Source organism: Triturus cristatus, chromosome 3_1 (assembly GCF_964204655.1).
Source record: "Triturus cristatus chromosome 3_1, aTriCri1.1, whole genome shotgun sequence".
Taxonomy (NCBI): Eukaryota; Metazoa; Chordata; class Amphibia; order Caudata; family Salamandridae; genus Triturus; species Triturus cristatus.
Genome location: NC_140583.1, coordinates 381,331,745 through 381,346,747, shown reverse-complemented (window position 1 = coordinate 381,346,747; position 15,003 = coordinate 381,331,745). Strand labels below are relative to the sequence as shown.

The following is a 15,003-nucleotide window of genomic DNA, read 5'->3' as shown; positions in this document are numbered from 1 at the left end:
GAATAGAGTGCGCCTGTACAAACCACGCAATTACAGTACAATGTCAAAAAGTTAAAGGAATCTGTACAGTGCTACTTTACAAAGTGTGAATTTAAATACTGCATTTATACTTAAAAAGGCTGCAAAATATAGCAAATAAGGCAATCTTAAGTTAAATGCAAAAATGGAATACGTCACAGTCAATAAGCACCACAGAAAAGAAGGCATTCATGGATTAACTGAGAGGAAGCGAATACTTTACTGCCGAATGCGGTTTCGACCCTTTATTGCTTTTGGTAACTACTTCCGCTGTCATGCGTCAGTAATGCTGACCCCACGATTTAACCGAATTGACAAATGAGACCGATCAAAAAGCATCTGTGTTCAGTGCTGTCGATGTCATTGGTCTTATATTGTGCAGTTCATGCGGCAATTACCTTTACCACCCCGTCTTGAACGTATACTATTAGCGGTGGCAGTATGTGAAAAACCTTTCCACACGCTTCCTATGACACTACACCCGAGACAAAAAGATGATACAACACATCACAACACTACCGTACACATACACCAATAACACGGCCAGACAAAACATTGATGCAACGACAAATACAAGACAGAAAAAAAATCATCAGCACTCTAAAATACAAAGTACAGTGGTAATACGCGAAAACACCGTGCCGATGCAATGCGTTACACTAACACCGCAACATACTTCAAAAGTGCACACACAACAACACAATGGCAGGCCACACACATTTCCTAAAACAACAAAAAATATTTAATATATCACAGCAAAACAACACAACATAACAACACAACAATGTCATTGTGTTCTTATTTGTAAGGTTTAATTTTATTTTGTGTTGGATTTTGTGTTCTTCTGTGGTTGTGCTTTTATTGTATTTCGTTGAGTTTTTTATTTTGTGATGTTTTATTGTCAGCCAAATTGTATTTTGTTTTTGGTTTTGTAGCGCATTTGTGTATTGTTGCATTGCTGTGATGTTGTAGCATGCTTTTTGTTGCTGTAGTTTTGCGAATACATTCTTTTGTAATTGTTTTGTGGTGTTTTATTGTTGTGTGCTGCTTTTCGAGCTGCTTTGTTGTGTTAGTTTTTAAGTGAGTTCTCCCCTTACTTCTCGTCCATCTAGTTAACTATTGTTATCACTCCGAGAGGTCACTGACGGGCATAACCAATTTCCTATTAACGGACCATAATGCAAGTGTGCAGATGGCACTTTCATCTCCAATTGTCTCTCTGCCTTGTGACAGCGCCCAGAAGCGGCCAGTGGCGTCATATGACGAATTGATCGATGAAGTGAAACAGACCCTGGCCGTAGGTCTGGAGTTGGGTGAGGCGGGGCAGGCCGTGTTGGTAAGGATGGCGGGGCAGATTTCTGCTTGTGGGAGATGATTCTGCCATTGCATGAGAAATCAATTCCACAACAACTGATCGAGAGCTCGACGGAGATATAAAAACACTCACATTTAGGGGCAGATTTATGTTAGACTTGCGCCACTTTTACGCCGCTGTTGCGTCACTTTTATGACGCTGCGGCGGCGTAAACCCTGCGCACGTTGCGCCCTATTTACATTGTGATGCATCTATGGAGATGCGTCACGGTGTAAAGCCCTGCGCCACATTAAACCTGCGTCAGGTTTAATGTATGCAGGGTGGGTGTTCCAGCGGAAAAAGCCTCGGAAAAGTGACGCCGTGAAATCTACAAGATTTCACTCAGTCACTTTTCCGACGCTGCTGCGTCAAAACCTTGCGCCTGCTTGAAGCAGGCGTAAGGCATGACGCAGCATGTAAGGTATGGGCAGCCCCTAAACATTGCTGGAGTTGCGTCGTGCTTGCGACACGACTCCAGCAATGCGCCGCCGTTACGCCATCAGATGCGTCACGCATCTGTTTATCCTTGCGCCACGATGCGCTGCATTGTAAATGCGGCGCATCTGTGGTGGCGCAAGGGTAAACTTGCGTGACTCATCTTTCCTGGCGCATCCATGCTGATTTGCAGGTATTTGCCAGGAAACATAAATCTGCCGCTAGGTGTCGAGGTCGTCCCGGGTTCCGCTTTGATGTGTGACACGTGAGACATATAGGGGCAGATTTATAACGGACTTGCGCCACTTTTACGCCGCTGTTGCGTCACTTTTGTGACGCAGCGGCGGCGTAAACCCTGCGCCATGTTGCGCCCCATTTACAACGTGATGCATCTAGGGAGATGCGTCATGTTGTAAAGCTTGCGCCACATGTGGGCGTACCTGCACAGGGGGGGCGTTCCGGCGCAGGAACGCCTCCGAAAAGTGGCTGAGTGAAATCTACAAGATTTCACTCAGTCACTTTTCCGGCCATGCTGCGTCAAAACCCTGCGCCTGCTTGAAGCAGGCATAAGGATTGACGCAGCATTGTAACAATAGGGCACCCCCGAGCCTTGCTGGAGCTGCGTCGCGCTTGCGACGCAACTCCAGCAATGCGCCATCCTTCCGCCATCAGATGCGTCACGCATCTGTTTATCCTTGCGCCACGATGCGCTGCATTGTAAATGCGGCGCATCTATTGTGGCGCAAGGGTAAACTTTCGTGACGCATCTTCCCTGGCGCATCCATGCTGATTTGCAGGGATGTGCCAGGGAACATAAATCTGCCCCATAGTGAGAGTCTAACCACAGGTCAAAGTAGAATTTAACAATGTGGTTAAGCGCAAGTTCAAGGCTCATTTATATAAAAACTATGCTGGTAACCTTGGTATGCATCAAGATAGAAGTTGTTGAGAGCTGTGGGGCTGACAATGGCGGCGCTGTCGTTTCTCTAATCCAGCTTGGTACCAACTCCCTTTCTGTACTTACTCCTGTGGAGGACTGAGCCTGCGGTGGCCAAGAGTTCAGACCAATGCTTCCCAGGCGTCTCTCTCCACTCCATCCTGGCGTCCTGCGCCTGTATCCAGCTAGAGGCAAAGCGACTAGTTCAAATTAAAACCTCGCATAGGGCATATGTGGTCTAGCGCACCTTTGAGGTGGACAAGAGGTCACTTCCCCTATTCCTCTGAGCCCCTCTGCTGTCTTCTCCCACGTGACTAAACGTATTGCTGTTGAGGACTGTGTGGGTGGGACCCAGGACCTTAGAACTCCCTGTCCTAGGACAGCTCTCTGCAGTGCTGTCCTGGCAGGCAGCTTCTGCCTCCTATCCAGCTACTAATTTAAATCAGCAACTGGACGCACAATATTTAAGGTGAGTTTAGGTCATTGGTTTTTAACATTTTATATTGTTCCTTCTGTGTTTAATTTGAAAAAGGAGAGTGCCTGTGCCCGAAGCTCTGTTCAGAAGCCCACGGTCGGTGCAATTAAATGTCAGTGCGCAACTACCAAGGTTGGTCATCTTAAACCCACCTCATGACACTCTAACCCACTACCAGGCCCTCCTCCTCCCTTTATCTCACTCTTGTAGGTCCCTTCGTCCTCCCTTCGTGACGGTTTTTACGTATTTCTCTTCCTCCATCTTTCTGATTTGTGTGTTTTTCCGTAACATGCTCTTGAATAAAGGACGGATGAGGGAAATTAAGTGCCGGTGGCCGCCAATAGCAACCACCGGCTCAAATTAAGCTTATGCCTTCGATAGTGAACAAAAACTGCTGAACCGTTAATTTAGGGTAAATCTGGAAATAATTCAAATTCTCCATCCATGTGCTAGCAGCAGACATTATGCCCTGAACACAATTATCAGGGGGATGATTTAACACAATATTAAGTCTAGTAATGACAGCAATATCCTTTGCGGTGATGAACGCACTGCCCTTGCAGAGTTTAATGAATGCAGAGCAGACTTACAATGAGAAGAATGGTGGCAACGGATTTCAGACTGAACTAAAGGCAATGGACAGCAATGCGGTTCAACTGCAGACTGCAGTGGAGGCTTCACATTTTCAGCACATAGGGCAAATGTAGGAGAGGAACTGTTGGATATTTGTACCAAACGTAAAGTGCTCCCAGAAAAGGAGATGGGTATAGGTGGATGATTTACATTTCCTAATTGGGCTTTCGATGTTCAATTTAAAAATGACATTGTAGGAAAGTAGGATCTGCTTCCATGGTCCCACCCACTTTTTGCTGGTGTCATTATGTTTTTCTGACGAGCCTAACTGGGATCCTGTTAATCAGGACCCCATTCTCTGTGCTTCTTCCCTAAATTGGACATGTTGAGCACTTAGGTACACTCCATATTGGCTACTGGTGTACCCTGATAAGTCCCTAGTACATGGTACTAATGTACCCAAGGCTTAGGTACATCAGGGTTCCCCCATGGGTTGAAGCATGTATTATGTCACCCATGAGAGACCACTCAAATTGTGACTACAGGCCTGCCATTGCAGCCTGTGTAAGCTGTTGCTAGCACCACTTAAGACAGTTATACATTTTCTTATATCTGGGGTTACCGCACTTAAAACCTATAAGTCACCCCTAAAGCATGACTTTCAATCCTGAAGGTATGGTGCTCAGTTCTCAGTGTGAAGGTGCCTCTGCATGAGTGGGACACCCCTACAACCTTCTGAGTCCATTCTCCCGGGTTGTAAGTGCATCAGCGATTATGACATAAAGTGCCAGATGTATCAAAATTGGATTTTGTGAGTCTATAATAGTGAATTTTACTGATTCTATATAATAGACTCGCAAAATGCAATGTATAGGTTTCAGTAAATTTTTGGCAATTCCTACACATTTCTTATTTGTGAATCGCAAATTGTGAGTCACAAATAAGGAATGTCTTCCCATCCATTTCTATGGGCCTAGAGGCCCATAGGAATGACTGGGAATTTTATGCGCAATTTGCGAGTACCTAATAGGTACTCGCAAATTGCGCATGCAATTTCAAGGGTGCAATGGGGCCAAAAGGCCACCCTGATGCACCCCTGAAATATGCATGTGTGCACGTGTTGCACACATACATGCCCTAAGAGCATGTATGTGCACCACATAGCACTTATTTTTCTAAGGATTTGCAATTTACCACCAACTTGAAGTTGCTGGTAAATTGCGATTCCTTAAAGCAGTGTCGCAATTTAAATAGCGCTTCCTCCATTGCATTTAGAGAATCACAAATTGCGATTCTCTAAATGCATTCGCAAAATATTTATTCACAAAAATTGTGATTCTCTATTTTGCGATTGCCTTTTGGGATGATACATCCTTAAAGGCTTTTTCCCATTCGCAAAGGACCGATTCTGCGAATCAGCCCGTTTGCGAATGGGAAAACACTTGATACATGAGGCCATGTGTCACTGAGCGATGACCATCTCTAAAATGACTGTAAAAACCTTGTGTAGGATCGTCGCGATAGAGCTCCTACCCTAGCGTCCCGAAATATCGTACCTGTGTCTGTGCCGGAGGTAGCGTGGATGGTTGCTGGCGATCAGTGGCGGCGCATTCTTGGATGATCCCGTGGCTGTCAGCAAAGACGGGATGCCCTCTGATCGCGAGTGAGACCCGATACGCCAGAGCTGCCCTGGGACAGGAGGAGGTGTAGAACGGATGCTGGAGGAGTAGCCCGGCAGCACTCTGCGTGCTGACCGAGAGGCTCGTCTCCTCAGTGAGAGACGCCCTGCGTGAAGCTCTACGAGAGTGGGAGTGTCACGCTGCAAGGAGCCTGAGAGCCGCCTGGAGCGTGAAGGAAGTTGGATTTAGTGCTTTGCTGGGGAAAAGCACGGGGATGGCTCCAAAGTTCAGCAAGCAAGCCATGGAGCTAGCAGTGCGGACCACAACACAATTACAGAGGGTGAGACAGGAGTCCCCCCTCAATACTAAAAACGAAAATGCAGGTAAGCCTGCCAAAAACAGGCATGAAAGCATAGGCTCAGGGAAGAAAATACATTTATTGGAGAAACAGCAAGGTGCAGTGAGGAAAGCTTTGCTGGTTAAATCAGCGGAAGAACAGACTCTGTCAGTTGAGGGAGACAGCTTATTAACCCCACCGAATCTATCTAACCCCGCTGTCCCTCATCAGGCAGCCATAACAGATTTCTTTAAAACTAAAGAAGCAGGGTTGAGCGGAATGCCACAGGAACAATTCTCTGAGTTAGACTCAGCAAAAACCAAACAAAAGGTTCTTAAAGGTAATGAGCCCATCTCAGTAATGGCGGATCAACAACAAACAGAGAGCATGTTTACAAACACGGGATCTCTTTCGCAGCCTACCCCCGCTCTGGAAAGAAGGGAAGAAATCCCTAGCGAACCTACCCTGGAGGTATATAAGAATTTACCGGACACACAGATGAAACATCAATTAGCATCGATCTGTGGCCCTACTGCAGGGAATACAGTACACCACCCCGTGGATATCACTTCAGATGGGACAGATTCATTTTTTTCACTTACAGAGGACTCCTTTTCTGGCTTAACTAGTACCAGCAACAGCGAAGCAGAGGACTTCGTGACAACATCTGGGTCTAGTACAATGGAAGCTCCCGAGACTGCGCTTAAACGTCAAAGGCACCGGAGAGGGTCGAAAACATCCAAAAACCACACAGACTCTTCAAACAGGGGTAGACATAATATAGGCATGGGGATGAAATGGGACTACTCCCATACCAAGATGTTGGGATTATTAGAGAAAGATACCGAACAACCGGGAAGTAACCGACATAACCAGCATGATGCAGGGGCAGCTAATATAGACCCTGTTCTACGTCTGATATTAGAATTAATCAAGTAACATGGGGCAGAGACATGAGCAGATGGGAAATAAACAAGACCAGCCACTAAAAAGCTTGAAGGCGCGATTCAAAAAATAGGGAAAGCATGTACTGAGATCGGTGAGAGGCTTAACAGTGTGGAGGAAAGAACAGCAGCTGTAGAGACTGATCTTTCTGCTGTGAGAGAGCAGACAGGTGCTCATGAAGCTCAGCTAACGGACGTCATGTGGAAGCTGGAGGATATGGAAAATTGCTTAGGGAGAAATAAGCTCCGCTTTCTTGGTATAGAGGAGGGTCTTGAAGGGGGGGACATTCGTACTTTTATTCTGGACCTACTCAAGGAAGCCTTCCCGGACCTCACAGGCTGGAATTGGGAAAGGGAAGTACAGAGTGTCCATCGGTTCCCATTTAATCGCTATCACAGTTCACAGCCTGGAAGAGACAAGAATCAGCCAAGAGCCATCCTGGTGTTTTTTGATAATTTTTTGCTTAGACAGGCTATATTTGAAAAAGCTCGACCGGACGCCAAAATGCATTATAAGGCAAGATCCTTCTTTGTACGCCCAGATTTCTGCCATATTAGCGTAGAACGTAGATGGCGTTTGCGGCAGGAAATTAAGCCTTATCAGGAGGCTGGCTTTGAGGCTTTTGTGCTCGCACCAGCCAGGCTGAAAACTATAGTAAGAGGGGCTGTTAACTTTTTCACCTCTGAGATAAAAGCCAGAGAGTATCTGGATCAGGCTCTTCAAGAAAAGGGAAATACCTAGAGAAAAAACCTAGTAAACCTAGTTTTATCTCTTTCAAACTTTTTGGTATCATTATCTTTTTCTCGCTTCTTCCTCTTTTTCCTAAAGGACATAGTGGTCCCCTTTTTCTTTTTTCTTTTTATGCGGGGGAGAGAACTTTAGTTAGTTGGCATGAATTCTGCACACTGGGTGGGGCAAGTAGGGTGGACATAGGGTAAGGAGTTTGTGAGGTCCTACACCAACAACATCACACAGACTTGGTAGGTCTGACTGCTTTCAATATGGGGGGTAGGGGGTGGGCAAAAGAGGGGTGGTGGGATGAGTAATTTTATGCACACGTAAGGTGGTTACTAAGTTACAGCAAAATATATAATTCTGTTTGAAGATTCTGACAACTTTTTGGTTTGGTTGATGCCTGGCCAAGACTGAAACACCAAGATCCTGGCTATTCTTATTATTCGGCGCCACACAGAAAGTTTGCAAGGTTGGACTATTTCCTGGTGTCACCAGCCTTACTTAATGGGGCTCAGATAGAGATATTCCCCAAGGTTATGTCAGATCATAACCCTGTTGTACTGGAAATTTCAGTGACAGGGTTAACAAGGCAAGCTAGGAGCTGGACATTTGAAAGGGCACTACTATCAGATCAGGAGTATGTCAAGCATATGAAGAACTGGATTACGGAATTTATGAATATCAATAGTGGTAGCGCTCCCATAGGGATGTCGTGGGACGCATTCAAGGCGGCAGTTAGGTGGGAGACCCTGCGGTACAGTGTTGGTAAACAAAAAAGAGAGGCAGGAAGGCTAAAAGCACTCTATCAGAGACTCGGGGGGTTAGAGACCGAGCTAATGTGCAGTGTGGCCTCAGGAGGTGATGTCTCTCCAACAATGAATGCAATTGCCATTACAAAATCATATATAGATGACTTCAATACAGAGAAAACTGCAGGGAAGTATATGGCAAAAAGACAGGAGTGCTATGAGTATAGTGAGAGCGTGGGTCGGTATCTAGCTGTTAGGGCAAGCCAACAGATTGCTGTGGGGCATATAAGACAGGTAAAGAATTTGCAGGGGGTAACGATCTCGGAACCAGGCAAGATTAGGGAAGCTTTCAGGGAATTCTATGAAGAACTCTATATGGCCCCTCTGGTAGGGGATAACAATGTAGTTAGGGAGCAACTGGTATTCGCACCATCGGTGAGTCTCCCACAGGACAAAAGCCTCCCTCTTATAGCGGATGTATCTCTGGAGGAATTCCAGATAGCTCTCAAGGCCCTTCCCTCAGGTAAAGCAGTTGGAACAGATGGTATACCCCTCGAACTCTACAAAATCTTCAGAGAAGAGGTTGGTAAGGATATGCTCGAGGTAATCAAGGGGGTCAGGGGAGGAGCAGATCCACCAGGCTCTTGGGGCACAGCTAATATTGTTATCTTTTTAAAGAAGGGGAAAGACCCTATGGGGCATATTATCAAGCACGGCACTACAATTATCGCCAGTTTAACAGCAGAAAACTGCAGCTAAAGCGGCAATAATGGGCTTGATAATATGCCCTGGAAAATTCCAATAGAAGCCCATGTTGACACCAGAACATGGGCTTCTATTGGAGTTCTCACAGTCATATTATCAAGCTCATTATCGCCGCTTTAGCGGCAGTTTTCTGACGCTAAAGCGGCAATAATTGTAATGCCGTTTCTTTATAATATGCCCCTGAGTTATTGGGATCTTATAGACCAATCACACTTCTCAATAGTGATGCCAAGCTGTACTCCAACATTTTTGCCACCCGCTTGAATAAGGTAATTCCACTTCTCGTCTCAACCTGGCAACATGGCTTCATTCATGGGAGGGGGACACGAGATCACATCAGACGATTAATTACATTACTGGATGCCACAGAGGTCCTCACCAAACCAATGGGGGCCACGTTTTTAGACGCGGAGAAGGCCTTCGACAGGGTGTCATGGCAGTTTCTCTGGAAGATCATGAAAGCTAGCGGCCTTGGCACGCCTTTTATTAAAGTGATACAGGCTATGTATATTAAACCTACCGCTCAATTGTGAATAATGGGAGAAGAGTCTAAACCATTCATAATTAAAAGAGGAACAAGACAGGGATGTCCTTCTTCCCCCTTGCTGTTTGCCTTATATCTAGAACCATTCCTGAGTTGCTTGGAGGACTCTATTGATATTATCCCTGTAAGTATACAGAGGTGGGACACTAAGATATTGGCTTATGCCAATGATGTGGCAGTAATCACTACTGACCCGGATAGAGCATTACAGTCGGTCGAAAGGATAGCCGAAGGTTTCGGGATCCAATCTGGCTTCTTACTAAATAGGGCTAAGACCCAGATTCTGATAAATAGGTATACCCCAGCCTTTGACGATAGAATAGTAAATGAAGTAACATGTCTTGGTATAACTATAACAGCAAAGGTGAAGGCAATTGTAGATCTAAATCTTTCCCCTATAATGAGCAGAATCTGGAAGGGCTTTCTACGCTGGGATAACCTGAGACTCTCAATTGTGGGGAGGTGTAATTTGGTAAAAATAATGGGCCCGATTCACAGAACAAACTTAAGACAAAATCCTAAACTTAGTACCATTTTGGTATTCACAGAATGCACTTACTACTTCTGGTATTCACAGAATGAACTTACTACTTTTGCGATTCACAGAATAAACTTACTACTTTTGCTATTCACAGAATGGATTTAAGACTACTAACTTTACGTCCGCACTCGGGCCGGAAATTCCGGCCTGGAGGCGGAGCTTCCGGGCCGGAGGCGGGGCTTCCGGGTCAGAGGTGGGGATTCCGGCCAGTGGCGGAGATTTAAAATCTCCACCTCTGGCCCGGAAGCCCCGCCTCCGGCCCGGAAGCTCCGCCTCCGGGCCGGAATTTCCGGCCCGAGTGCGGACGTAAAGTTAGTAGTCGTAAATCCATTCTGTGAATAGCAAAAGTAGTAAGTTTATTCTGTGAATCGCAAAAGTAGTAAATTCATTCTGTGAATACCAGAAGTAGTAAGTGCATTCTGTGAATACTAAAATGGTACTAAGTTTAGGATTTTGTCTTAAGTTTGTTCTGTGAATCGGGCCCTATGTTTTTACCAAAGCTAATTTACATCTTTCGAACTATACCCCTAGTTATACATAATGATTGGTTCAAACTAATAGAAAATGAGGTTTCAAAGTTTATCTGGTTCCATGGGAAAATAAGGAGGGCTAATGCGTTCTTAAGTCTACCTAGGGAAAGAGGGGGGTGGGGACTCCCTAATTTTAAGATATATTATTTAGCTTCAGTTCTGCAGTTTTATAGCCCCCTATTTAAGAACAAAGCAAGGGAAGGAGTAGAACCTAACTATGTTCCATCAATATTTGAGATCTTGATAGGCGCTAAGGCGGAAGGCTGCCTTGTTAAATTTTATGAAGCTAGTTATTTTAAAAAGAAAAAATTCAAGACCTTAATCACAGCCTATCGGAATTGAGCGGGGATTCGGAATCGGCTTGGGATAGGCAGATTCAGTAGATATACTCCTTTCATCAGGAACAATCAAGTACCCAGGCCCCACAAGATGGCTGCGAGATGGGGGAAGGCTGGTTTATGTATGGTAGGGGATCTGTTGGCTGAAGATCATATTGCATCTTTTGAGGTAGTTAAGAAAAGATTTAATATCGGTGCCCGGGACTTATCAAATTCCTGCAAATAAGGGACTTTTTATATAAGAAAGCTGGTGGTGCTGTAGGGTTTACACGGCTCCCTTTAATGGAACTACGAATGAAGGATGAGATTCCCTCAATCTCTCTGTTATATAGTTGTTTACTGGAAGAGTCCCTGGATGATCTGGATAAACACAGCTTGAAGTGGCAGGTCAGGCTAGAGCTATCGGACACCTCATTTCTTGAATCATTAGCAATGAGGGGCTCAATATTATGTTCTTCTAACTTGCGGTCACAGCTTTATAAAACCCTGTTCGATTTGTAAATAACACCCTAAAAAATCATAAAATGGGGGGGGGAATAGAGGGGACACTGTGCTTTAGATGCAGGGCGGAAGGAGGGGATATGGTTCATATATTTTCCACATGCCCAGGTCTAGAATCGAGCCAGGGAAATAATAGGCTTTCTGCAAGACATATTGAAAATAGATATTCCACTCTCTCCTCAGATTATGTTATTAGGAATAGACGAACAAGTTAGGGGAATTATGAGGGAGATAATTTTTATTGCGATGTTAGTTTATAGGTTGTGTGTTGCCTCTGCTTGGCTGGATCCGCTCCCACCGACCTTCCAACAATGGAAAGGACGGTTTCTGTATATCGATACGCTCGAGACAGTGCTGTATGATCGAAGAGGCAGGAAGGGGAAGATTAAGGGGAATAGGATCTGGGGACCACTTACAGCTTGGATATCCCAGTAGACCTAAGTTAGCTCTGTTTTAAGTCTTTGTTTATGTTGGTTTATGAACTGCCATGACTCCATGACTGCATTTTTATGATCAAATGTTGTTTAATGTCTATTATTTGTGATGTATTTATGCCTATGGATTATTTCTTCAATATTGCTGTAACTTGTTTTTGAATTAAAACAAAATATATATATATTTTTTAAAGAAAACTTGGTTGGTATAAACCATGTTGGAATCATACCTCCACACCATAAACGGTGTAGGAGGAATGATTCCATGTACTGTAAAGCTTCTCCGGGAGGCCCTTAGTGCTCCTGGTACCAGTCTTCCAGAACCGGAGCTAGGGCTGCTGCCAACCAGGCACACGATTCTGCCCTCCTGCTGCTGAGCCAAGCTCAAGCAGGGGAAGGCAGAATAATAGGTATCCTGTCACAGGGAGGTGTGACGACCCCCCAGACAAGGTTTAGTGTATTGGGACAGGGTGGGGGCCTTTGCCAACGCCACTGAGACAGCTTGCTGGGCACGTGTGGTGCCCTCCTTGCATACTCCAGTTCAAACCAGTTCAGTGAGCCATTCGCTCCCGCTCAGGGGCGAAACTGGACAAAGCACATGGGAGTATACTTCATATCATTTGTGTGGATACTGTGTTTCTAGAGGTACCTAGAATTTTGAAACCTTGATCTTCCCTGCCATATCTCGCATACTGAACAGGTGGGTGTATGTGTTTTGGGAGTATGATCTTTGACAGTTTAGTTAATGCAACCAAAAACCTGCTTCTTGTAAAGGTTTCCTTGAGAAGGAATGGCATCAGGAAAATATGGACGCTCAAATTAACAATCTCTTCGATAAAGCCATAGATGATTTAAACCACAACAGATATTAACTATACTTTGGGTACAAGTTGCAGTTGACCAGAAAGTTCACCAACATTTACTAAGTGAGACTTAGCCGCAAGCTTAGATTTAACCACTTTCTACCCTTGGTACTTCTGGGTCACTAGTTTTGTTACCATTGTCTCAGTAGTTGAGAGAGTTGGGGGCTGTTTTTGCAGCCGTTCTTTGATTCCCCATGCCAGGAGATATGAACCTTGATGCTCTCATATTTGGATCTTTTTCATTTCCCTTTCTGGCCAGCAGACAAAGGGCCTTTTGGAAGATTAAGGGGAGGAAGATGTAATTTTAGCTTTACTTATGTGACTATAACCCTAGTGCCTTATTTTAACTGTCCTAATAACGCTGTTATTCTGCATGGTAAACATTCCCGCACAGACACTGAGGTGACGTACAGCTTAATGATTATGACTGATTTTAGTATTTCCTAGGATTGTCTGAAGTTTGAAATGTGATATATCATGTTGTGAATCAACATTACTGATATTGGGGATACCACAACTTGAGAACTGAGGAGGCATCTCTCACAGAAAGCGAAGATCCATGTGAGGGTGAAGACAAGGAGTTGGACATCACCCTTCTCAAGAGACAAGATTAAGTATGACAAGGGGAAGCACCTTGTCAAATCATGCAGCCTTGCTTTTGTGGTTGACAATAAGGCCTCAATGATCCACTAAAATTTGTTTTTATCTCTAATTAGAGTTGCTCATTAATGATGTACATGCTGCTTAAAGAAAGTGGAGTCGGACCTCAATTGTAAGCGATTCCATCATATTTCAAGTGCACGAGTGAGGAGCAAGATAGTGTGAAAAAGAGGATGGATTGTTCTTCTTAAATGTTCTTTAAATGATGTAGAAAAAGTGATGGCTACGACAATAGGGAGATGCATGCAAGAGCGAGTCAATATATCATGTTCTGTTAAGGATATTGTTATTGCCCTTTTTTAGTCATTTTCATTTCAGATTTCATTATCCGACTTGTACTAAGACAATAGAAGACACTTTCTAGTGGAGTATGATTTAACAATGAATGTAAAAATTTTAAAATTACTTAATACAGGGTTCAGTGATCCTTTTCAATCTAAAGATGCTCACTGGATTGTTGCATGAGGGACTCTGTTACATCCCTTGGATGAGTGAAGAGGGACATCCAAGGAATCTTTTTCCAGACAATGAGTTCTTGTCAGTCTGCATTACAACAGCCCGTAACCAGCTGTGAAGGGGACTCCCACATTTTGTGCATCAGAAAACCCGTTACATAAACCTACTGAAAGCAAACCAATCAACATCCGGGGTATTATTCCCTCTGTGCTTCTTCTCTTTCACGTGTTGAACTCCCATAAAATTGAGTGACGATTTTATACTATGAAGAAACATTTCATGCTATTACACAGTAGCCCCCACACATTACACACCAATTTCCATACAAGGGTAAGATGTCCTTGTTTTTCGAGAAGAGATTTATTCTTTGATCCAAAAAAATATATTGACTGGCAATTCAAAAATTGCACAAAGTATGCCGGTGTAATTTAAGTTTCGCCCAGGCATCCTTATAAACTGTTTTTCACAGGAGAGAGTGAGAGAAGCAGCACAGTCGCAATCTCCCTATTACTGTACTATCACTAGAAGCAACTGTTGTTTTACTGTTTTTCCACAAGGTATACAGTTCTGTAAGGTCAGTTAATTACCGGGTGATCCTTCAAACAACTGGTATGTCCCGTAACCACTTCATATAAGGGAATATCCAAAGATATTGGAGTAGACGCCTCACTCACTGAATAGTGACATGCTTCATCATAGGCGTCTTTCCACACCCAGGTAAGATGATACTACCTTGGAGGACTCAACCAAAGATGTTCTGGGAGTTCTTATATAAAGTTACACTGGTTAAGCAGGGAACCAGATAGGTGATATATAAAAATACCTACAGGTATACCCAAACTCTGTATTTTATTCCTAGGGTAACTGTGGTATGGGATGGAAACCGTGAAATCAATGGGGTTTTGTTTGAAAATAATTGTTTCAAATATACCCTCTCTATACTGCCAACAAGTTTCGGCCCTCGGTAAGAGCCCTACCGGGTCTGGGGCCTTCTTCAGGGCTAGAATATCTACTCTTGAAAGTCCCTGCTTACTGTTAAGCAATAATTATGTGCATAACATGTTTCTTATTTTATCCAGTAGTTATTCTAAAAGACAAAAAGGAACAGGGATATACAAAAAATTAGTCAGTGGTTCAGGATCTAAACATAATATGGTGAACATCTATTGATCACTTTGTAATATTTCAAGTGTC

General features: G+C 44.1%; 1 protein-coding gene across 4 annotated transcripts in view; it reads right to left on the bottom strand.

The window, feature by feature from the left end:
• The window catches only part of WDR72 (WD repeat domain 72), a 1,103,881-nt gene that overhangs the window by 834,876 nt on the left and 254,002 nt on the right, over positions 1 to 15,003 (bottom strand). The gene's annotated exons all lie outside the window — the stretch shown is intronic.